General features: G+C 46.4%; 1 long non-coding RNA gene across 4 annotated transcripts; it reads left to right on the forward strand.

Annotated features, from left to right (window-relative positions):
• The first annotated feature begins 31 nt into the window (after positions 1–31).
• Positions 32–5,207, forward strand: LOC102248747. Of its 4 annotated transcripts, XR_001363083.1 has the most exons (5): positions 32–94; positions 787–867; positions 979–1,114; positions 3,103–3,217; positions 5,077–5,207. It is a non-coding gene; the product is annotated as an uncharacterized LOC102248747 (long non-coding RNA). The 4 variants fall into 4 exon arrangements; XR_001363082.1 differs by lacking the exon at positions 32–94 and having other exon boundaries at positions 120–867; XR_001363084.1 differs by lacking the exon at positions 32–94 and having other exon boundaries at positions 120–867; positions 3,103–3,213.
• Positions 5,208–9,323: the final 4,116 nt, after the last annotated feature.

The raw sequence follows: 9,323 nt of genomic DNA on the forward strand, positions 1-9,323 counted from the left end.
TTTGCACCCACGGCCCCGGTGGCCTGCGGCTCTGACCTTGGCATCAGCCGCTGCCCGCCACCCCGCGCTCTCCGCGTCCGCGCGGTAGCACACGGTACAGGTCCTCCTTTCAGGCGCCCCTCCTGCAAATGCTCCCCTGCGCCTTGGCCTTCCCGGCCTGACTCCCTTGTTGTCCTCCTCTCACTCCGGCCGCTGCCTTTCAACCTCAGAAGCCTCCTGCGGGCCGGGTCCTGAGCCAGTTCCCAAGACGCCCTGACCTTTCCCAAGGCTTCACAGCCCGCCCCCGCCCTGACCCTGGCCCCCGCAGCGCCCCATCTGTGTCTCCCCTGCATCCCACTGCCTGCTCCACGTCCCCACTTTACAGGCACCTCGCTCCCTCCTCAAACTGCTCCTCTTACAGTCTCCACTTTCTTAGAACATGGCACGAAACTCTAAGGTGCTTAGGCCAAAACCCTTGGGGGTGTTCTTGATTCCTCTCTGCCTCAACCCCACAGCAGTTCATCGAGTCCAGTTCATTCTGCTCTCAGGTATCTCCACTCCACCCACAAGCCCAAGGCCCATCTTTTCTCACACCCAAACTTGACCCTCTTCGGTCTTCTAAAGGAAATTAAATGATTTCCTAGCTCCAGCCTCAAACCCTCCGTGACTTCTCATTGCTCCTAAAATCCACACTCCCTACCTGGCCCAGCAAGTTCTGTGTGGCCCGGTCCCTTGCTCTCCCACTTCCTCTCTCACCACCTCCCCTTCACTCTCCATCTCCAGCCACAAGGCCTTTTTGTGTTACAGGTGGACCTCATCTTAGTGCACTTGACTTCATTGTGCTTCACAGGTGTTGTGATTTTTTACAAACCGAAGGCAAGACCCTCGGTGAGTCGCTTTATCATGATACCTGCTTTATTAAGGTGGTCTGGACCGGAACCTGCAATATCTCTAAGATATACCTGTATCTGAATAATTCATACTCTTTGTCTTCCTGAGGCCATTCTCTAGATTCGCCCCTGCAATCTAGCTGCCCCTGTCACAGAGAACTGCCCAAACCAAAGACATCTGAGATCACAGTGGAGCCGGACAACCAGAGATTGAGCCAAGCAGGATTATTTACCACATTTCAGAGGTGAGGCCCAGCAGAGTGTGCAGCAGGTGCCAGAGAAAGATCCCGGTCTCCTGGGATGTGTGTGTGTAGCAGTGACCGCTCAGGCAGCCCACCCAGCGTGCAGCAGGTGCCAGAGAAAGATCCCGGTCTCCTGTGTGTGTAGCAGTGACCGCTCAGGCAGCCCACCCAGCTGGGTGGTGATGGTGGCGCGCTGCCTCTGTGTCTTGTAGTAGTAATGTGTGTGTATGTGTGTTTTGATTCCCTCGAATGCAGCCCCTAATGAAGCTGAGTATTCAGCCTGACGTCCAGTGCCTGGTGCTAGGAGGCTTCAGCCACCTGAGGAGGCGGCAAGCTGCTGAGATGGACTGCCACCTAGCGACAAGCCTTTAAAGTGGGAGGGAGGGAACTGAAGTTGACCTAATGCCGGACCCAGTGCAGCAGTGCTTGCACACGTGTCTCACCTGATCCTCATAATTACCTTTTAATCAGGGATTATTGTCCCCAGTTTAATGATGAGGAAACTGAGACTCGGAGTTCTGTAACTTGCCCCAAGGCCACACAACTAACAAGAGGTGATTTGAACCCAAGTCTGTCTGACTCCATGCATTTGCTGCCTCACAGAGAGCCACTGGCTTAAGTAGGTCAGTAGTCAATGGGCATGGAGGCTAGCTGGCTAATCGGTGTAGGTGAGGGGAGGCCTTGGGTATGGCTGGCCCAGGGCACATAGAACTCAGAAAACATAAGTGCTCATAAAGTGTAACTTGAGGTAGCTTGGGCTTAAGATGGTGCTGCCCCTGTCTGCAGCCCCTGAGCTTCCCTGTGTGGCCGTTGGTGGCATGAGTTGGGAAAAGAAGAGAAACCCAGCACCAGCCCTCCAGGAATTCATAGGCATTAAACAGACAAACACTTGTTATGTAAGGTAAATTGGGATGAGAGCTACAGAGAAAAAGAACAGAGGGCTATGAGATAAACATTAGAGAGCCCTACTTCAGATCTAGTAGGTAAGGAGGACCTCTCTAGGACCGAACAAAGGCCCAAAGGATGTGAGTAGATGGCCAGGTGAATTTTTAGGGGTAAGAAAGTACTTTCTAGAGGTAACAGCATGTACAAAGGCCCTGAGGTTAGAAAGAGCTTAGTGGATTGAGGAATAGAAAGAAGGCTAGAGTTTACTAAGTATGGGGGAGCACTTGGAGAGCATTTGAAGTAAGGAAGACAGGTGCGGGCTGAATGGGGACCCTCCCTGCCTATCTGACTTTGTCCATTTTTCTAGGAGGACCCCTCCTAAGTGCTGCAGCTCTCCTCGAGCTTCTTATGCCAACTTGGCAGCCTGTGGGCTGTGATGTACTTTTAAAGTCGGCTTTTCTATTTTCTGACGCTTCCATAATGCAGCTCATGCTTCCTTGCTTTTACTTGTGTTTTGGTCTCTGGGGCCGGGCCCCCAGGGGCTTCAGAAATGCCTCCAACAGAAGCTCATATTTTCAGTCGGCTGCCAGGCCCTCCTTCAGGAAACAGGGCCCCACTTCCTCCTGGGACTTCTGAGCCAGCTTCCCAGGCCTCAGGTGCCTCCCTCCACCAAAGCAGTTTCAGGAAAATCAGGGCGCTCAAAGGGTGTGGCTGATATGGGCTTTCCCCAGCTCAGCATATACTAGTATATGGGTACGTGGGTGTCATTGGCAATGCGTGCAGCTGCGCTGGCTGGGAGGGAGCAGCCTAGCACCCACTCAAGGCACATGCCCGTGACATCACCCAGGCTAGTCCTGCTTGGGCCTGTTTCTGCCAACACTCATGCTTCAATATGCCTGGCCCCCACCAATACCTGTGCCTGAGGTCTGGGGAGGTGTCTCAGCCCACATGACCCTCTGGCGTTGTGGGCCTGATCTCCCAGGTATTCACTTACTAAACATTTAGAACAGTACTTAGCATATAGTAAGCCTAATAGAACAGCTGTACTCACATTGTCTCATTTACTCCTCATTGAGGTAAGTACTCTCATTATCCCCATCCTACAGATGAAAAACCAACACACGGAGAGACATGTCCAAAAACACAGCTAGGAGGTGGCAGAGATGGGATTCAAACCCAGGCAGCCTGGCTCAAGTCAATTATGTGTTACCTCCCATGTAGGTATGAACATTCTATTATATATCCTCACCCCTTTGCATAATACCCATACCCGCTTTCTATTTTTAGTTATTTGGTGAAGTGCTGTCACAGGTTGAGTTTCTTTGGGAAGCAGATTCTACAGAGGTTAGTGTGCAGAATGTTTATTAGGGAGTGCCCTTGGCTGGGATCAGCACTCTGGAATGGAGCTCCGGTGGCGCAGTTGGTTAGCGTGCGGTACTGATACCACACTGTGGAAGGAAGAGGCACAGGGAGAGTCCCCAGGGAGCCCTGGCCAAATGGCTCTCTGCTGCTGAGGTGACCTTAGGGAGCTGACAGCACTCTCAGCAGTTGGGGCAATAAGTGCTTCCTTGTTGGGGAATCTGGGTGGTACACATCACTGTGCCCACCACAAATGTATTCTTTTCCAGCCCTTTAAAAAAATTTAGGGTACTTAAAGGGCAAAAATATTGTAGTACAGAAATGGGGTTTGCAGTTATAAAAGGAGAACTATAGTATGGTTAATATGGGTTAACATAGCTGCTGTGACTGAGAATCAGATGTAGCTGAGCTTCCTCGTAGCCAAAGCAAAAATTCTTTCTATTCTGATAACTGATAACTTAGGGGAGAAAAATTCTCCTAGGGATAAACTATAAAAGAAGTTTCTCATATGGACACTTATTTGTTTGAAATAGTGGAGAATGTTCTCAACAAATTTACAGCAAATGCTGCCAGTTTGTTTCTGATAATAACCTTGAATAAATATAGAAGGTATAATATAACGGTATAGCTTAGTGGAGCCCCTTCCACCATTGATTTATAGATTGGCAGTGTCTAATTTGATCCATACATAAAACTTGATCCCTTTTTTTTAAAGTAATCTTTAAATTTTACTCAGTAGTTTGTTAGATGTCTAACCAGCCCTTCTCAAGGGTTTTTGAGCCAGCCTGCACCTTGGTGTACAGCCAGTACTTACTTAGTACGTACTCACCTCAGTGCACCTTGAGCTCCACCCCACCTTTGGTCTAGGCTCCTTGACCTCTGGCCCCAATATCTATCTATGCCTCCTACTCAGTCGTTGGACCTGACACTTCTTCGGTGATGTCCTGCTTTCCTCCTCACCTGGAATGTACTCTCAGCCCCTTAAGAATCTCATGTTTTCTATCATTCAAGGCAAAACGAGGCCTGGCCCAGCCACTTCCAGGGACTCTGCTCTCTCTGCAGACCCTTCGTTGCCTCTGCTGATGGGTCTCTATACTGGGACCCAGAGAGGCAGGAGAGCTGGGCTCCAGATGTACCTTCTTCAGGGAGGTGGCAGGGATATGTAATTGCTTCACTAAAGGAAGAGAAGGGGAGAGTCCTTGCTAGCCACTGGCCCAGGCCAGGGCAGACCTATTTTTCTGCTTTTCTCCTAACAAATACTCCTGGTGCCTCCTCTATAGCAGTAACACAGCAGAGATGGATCAGACCAAGTTTCCACTCCAGTAGAGTCACAGAAATGCCAAACAGGACAGTTCATTGTGATAAAGGCCCCTGGAACCTTGAGAAGGGACACAGACCTTACCTGACCTAGCCCTTTTATGGCTGAGGGGTTGGAGAAAAGTGAGAGACAGAGTATATGCCTGAATATATGGCAGGTCCAAATATAAGGTGATCACTTGTTTTTCCAAAAATGTCACTTCAGGTGTTCTGTGGCTTTTTTGCAACTAAAATATAAACATTTTTAGAGATGCAGGATTCAAATGACCACATATAAGTTTTAGTTACACATATCTTAAATCACATATTATTTGAAACAATATATTGTGAATGTTACTTTCTTGCTCTTACTTTTGCAGTAATAATGTTCGAACTCTTTATATGAATCTTTCATTTCTTTGTAGAAATCACTAGAGCCACTTTTGAGTCATCTAATTTCTGAAAGCACATCACTTTGCTGCCTTCTAAGTTGAGAGAGAGCACTTTTGAAAAATCAACTTTACTGAGAAATAATTTATAATAAAATGCATCCATTCCAACTGTAAAGTTTGGTGAGCTTTGGCAAATGTATACCACCCAATCAAGATGTAGAACATTCCCCTGCCCCCGATTTGGCCATCACTAATCTACTTTCTATTACTACAGATTAGTTTTGCCCATTCTAGAATTTCATATACATGAAATCCTTAGTATACGCACCATTGTGTCTAAGTCCAGCATAAAGTTTTTGAGATTTGTCCACATTAATGTAGAGAGAATACTTTTTGAATTATGTGATGCTATCACTGGGAATTTTAACTAAGCCTTTTTGTATAGCATTTGTACAAAACAGGTTTTTTTTCCATTCTCCCATAGCTATATATTAGTATTCAGTTGGTCAGACTACCCACAGACCCCTTCTATAATGTTTTAACACAAATTTTAACTCTATGTTATCCATAAATATTTCAGTGCTTTTTTTCTAAGAGTTTTTTAAAAACTATATATAGAACTATAGTACTATTATCAAACCTAAAAAAAATCAACACCATATTGCTATTTAAAATGACCGTTGAGAGGTTTTTTTACACGTAATACTTATGATTGTGAGAAATAATTACTAAGTGTGTGGTCAATTTCTTTGCCTCCTTGTTTACTGATTCCGTCATGGGACTACTTATAATCATCCAAAAGTAGCTTGGCTGAGGTCATTTCAGGGTAATGTGTTTTCTCCAAAAAAGTGCTTTTTGGTTCACAACAAGTTTAGAGAGCATCCTATTATAGGAGGGATTTTGTAAGGACCCAAATGTAAGTAAACTCTTTTCTCAGATGATTTCAGAGTCATTATTTTATTGGACTTGTGAGAAAGGAATGAAGGGTGATGGCTCCCCTGGGTTCCGGTTGAGGGACAGTGGATGGGTTTCACCATCCGGCTTGTAGTAGGTACTGAGCTCAGTTCTAGAGATTTGAGATTGAGTAGCCCGTGACACCCCCGCAAAGATGTAGTTGGCAATGTGTCTGGAGCTCAGGAAAGGGGTCTAGGCTGGAGCCTTCACGTTCAGGTGTGAATGAAACCAGGCCGTGTGAGAAGAGGAGTAACTGAGAAGCAACAGCCTGATAGAGGTAGGAGCAAAACCAGAAGATGGTGTTGTGGAAGCCAGAGAGAAGTGCTTTAAAGGGGGTGGTCACGTATTGTATAATTTCACATTATGTGAGATGTCCAGTAAAGATAATTTATAGAGAAAGTAGACTAGTGAAGGTTGGAGGTGGGGGGTGGGGAGGGATCTTACTGGGCAGATATTCAAAAACTGATTTATAGTGATGTCTGCACCACTCATTTGAAATAGGTGTATTTGGTGTTTTTATGATACGTAAAATATACTTCAATAGAGCAGTTTAAAAAATAGTAGTCAACTGCCCATTTACTGGTTTGGTCCCTTATTCATTGGTGAATGTGGTCAGATGGAGAGGGGAATTGGGGGCAAGATGGAGCAGAAGCTAGTTGCAGTGGGTGGGGAATGACAGGGTTGTGTCCATGACTCATTCCAGGTGCTTGTTTGTGAAATGGAGAGGGAGGAGGTGGTAGCTGGAAAGGGCTGGGAGTTGTGGTTTCTTTTTTCATGTTTTAAATGTGTAAGAGGCCTCAGGTAGATTTGGCAGGGAGAACGGACAGGACCTGCTGACCAGATGTGGGGGGTAAGAGGGAGAGTAGCCAAGGAAGCACCAAGCTGTCTGGCGCGGGAAGCACAGCACATAAACGCAATCTCCCTTTGCTCACAGCCGGACTCAAGCATCACAGAAAGGCCTGACAGGAGGAAGTTGTTATAAAAAAACATAACTGGGAGGAGGGAACCAATCAGTGGGTAAACAGGCAAGGGAGGCAGTCTCCCGACTCCATGCTCAAGCATCCTTCAGGGCCCTTCACATCTGGCCTTTCCCTACCTGTTCAGCCTCTTCCCTCATGCCCAGTAGCCAGGCCAGCTTCCCATTCTCTGGCTTCCTCTTTGAGGCCTGTTGCCACCATTCAGGATGCTCTTCACAGTTGTTCTTAACCAGCACCTAGTTGCCCTGCACCTGCCCTCAGAAGACTGGAAAAGGTAGGCACAAGTTCCTGCTCATTAATAAAATCTTCTGCCTGCAAGGCCTCCTGTCCCTGATTTCTGGTTGTAGACCAAAGTTTGTGTCCTAGTTGTGGCAGGTCCTGCTCAAATCCCAAACTTGAGGTCTACTTTCTCATCACCCACCCACCAGTCATGAAGCTTAAAGCTTATCAGTTGGGCACTGAAAGATCCTCTCTGTTGCTATTCCTTACACTCAGTGGTCTAGCTACACCGCCAAATTAAAAAATACCTGGCTGGAAAAACAAACAAAAAACCTGGCTGCAATCTCTAGCTCCAAAGCCATGGTGGCTACTTAACCTCCTTTATTCCCTGGGGTGAATGCTACTCCCCCCCCCCCCCCCCCCCCCCCCCACTGGCCAATGAAATGCAGGCTGCCAAAAAAGGAGCCTCGCCCTCCCCCAATTATCTGCAGTGGGCCCAGCCCCTGGGAGTTGAGAGACTATCAAGGAGATGGCTCTGCTCCAGAACATACTTGCACTTGCTAGCAGGAGGGCATACAGCTAAGTGACCAATTCTGACCACTCTGGCCTCCCTGCTCCATTGGACCCAGAGATCTCATCCTTCACCCTGAATTCCAGACTTCGCTGTAACCTAGGATGAGGAAAGGAACAATTTTTGTAGGGTCCCTGGTCAGCCTGGGTACCAGAGCACTGGGAAATGGTCACAGATCACTCTGTCTTTCAATCAATCAATCAATCAATCAATCAATGCAGGGAGAAGTCTGCATTCCACCAGGGAGAGGGCTTCTGGGATCCAGTGTCCTAACTGGCTTAGTACCCTCAATTCCTGCCCTCCTGTTAAGTCTAGCCACACAAGCAAACGCAAAGCTCCCTACTGCTTCCGGCCAGCACACATGGAAAGTGTTCCCAAAATCTGCCTCCCAAATACACTTGCTCTAGCCTTCTAATACAGTCCCTGCACCCCATCTGTTCTTGTAGACTTTCTGCACTCTCCCTCACTTCCTGGGCCTGCCTTCATTCTAAGGGTGTGGACTTTGACTCTCCTTTGACCTACACCCATGGCAGCAGGACTCCTGGGGAGGGACCCACCCTTGCTGACCAGAGTAGCCAGACCAGACCACTTCCGTACCAAGTAAGTCCCAACCCCAGAGTCCCACTCTGGCCTGGAGCCCTAGGTAACAAAGAGGCAGACACTTAGTTTCCGTTAGGTTGTAGGAATTTATTTTAAATAACCTACAGTTGATTAAAAGGGAATTCATGATAAAAATAGAAGATACTTGAGGAGAGATGTGGGAAATGACTCTGCACGCACACTAAACTAACAATGCCTCTAAAACTAATGATTATAGCAAAAAATGTTTTCACATTAAAATTCTGCTTTTTATGTGTTCTTTTTTTCCATTTTTTTTACACAATTACAAAAGAAAAAAATAAAAGCCCTAAAATCTTGATTATTTTTCTTTTTTTGGACCAAATACTCATTTTCCTCTAGACTTATTGACCTGTGACACTTTTTATACAATAAAATCTTTCAGGTGAAAGACTGGGATTTAAAATGAAAAAGATGTTATCTGAAAGGGTACAGAAAATGCTCAGAACAAAGGATGATGGGAAAATGGTTTCAGTCACTGATTATTTCATTATCCTTAGACTCACTCACCCCTCATCCCTCCCCGACCCCAATCTACACGATCTTTAAGATCAAGAAAAAGGTTTAAATATTTTAAAATAATTAAAAAGAAATAAAAATTCACATTTAAAAAGGAACACTCAAGTCAGGAAATATTTTCCCATCATGCTTTTCTGTGAACAGGTGTCTGAACCAAAACACTGCCGATGTCACAACTGCTTCAAGTTTAATGAAAATTTATTCCCATGACAATAGATATTGACAGCTCTTTTTTAAAAAATATATTTTATTGATTTTTTACAGAGAGGAAAGGAGAGGGACAGAGAGTTAGAAACATTGATGAGAGAGAAACATTGATCAGCTGCCTCCTGCACACTCCCCACTGGGGATGTGCCCGCAACCAAGGTACATGCCCTCGACAGGAATCGAACCCGGGACCCTTGAGTCCACAGCAGCTAGAA

This window comes from Myotis brandtii, unplaced genomic scaffold (genome assembly GCF_000412655.1).
Source record: "Myotis brandtii unplaced genomic scaffold, ASM41265v1 scaffold333, whole genome shotgun sequence".
Lineage (NCBI taxonomy): Eukaryota > Metazoa > Chordata > Mammalia > Chiroptera > Vespertilionidae > Myotis > Myotis brandtii.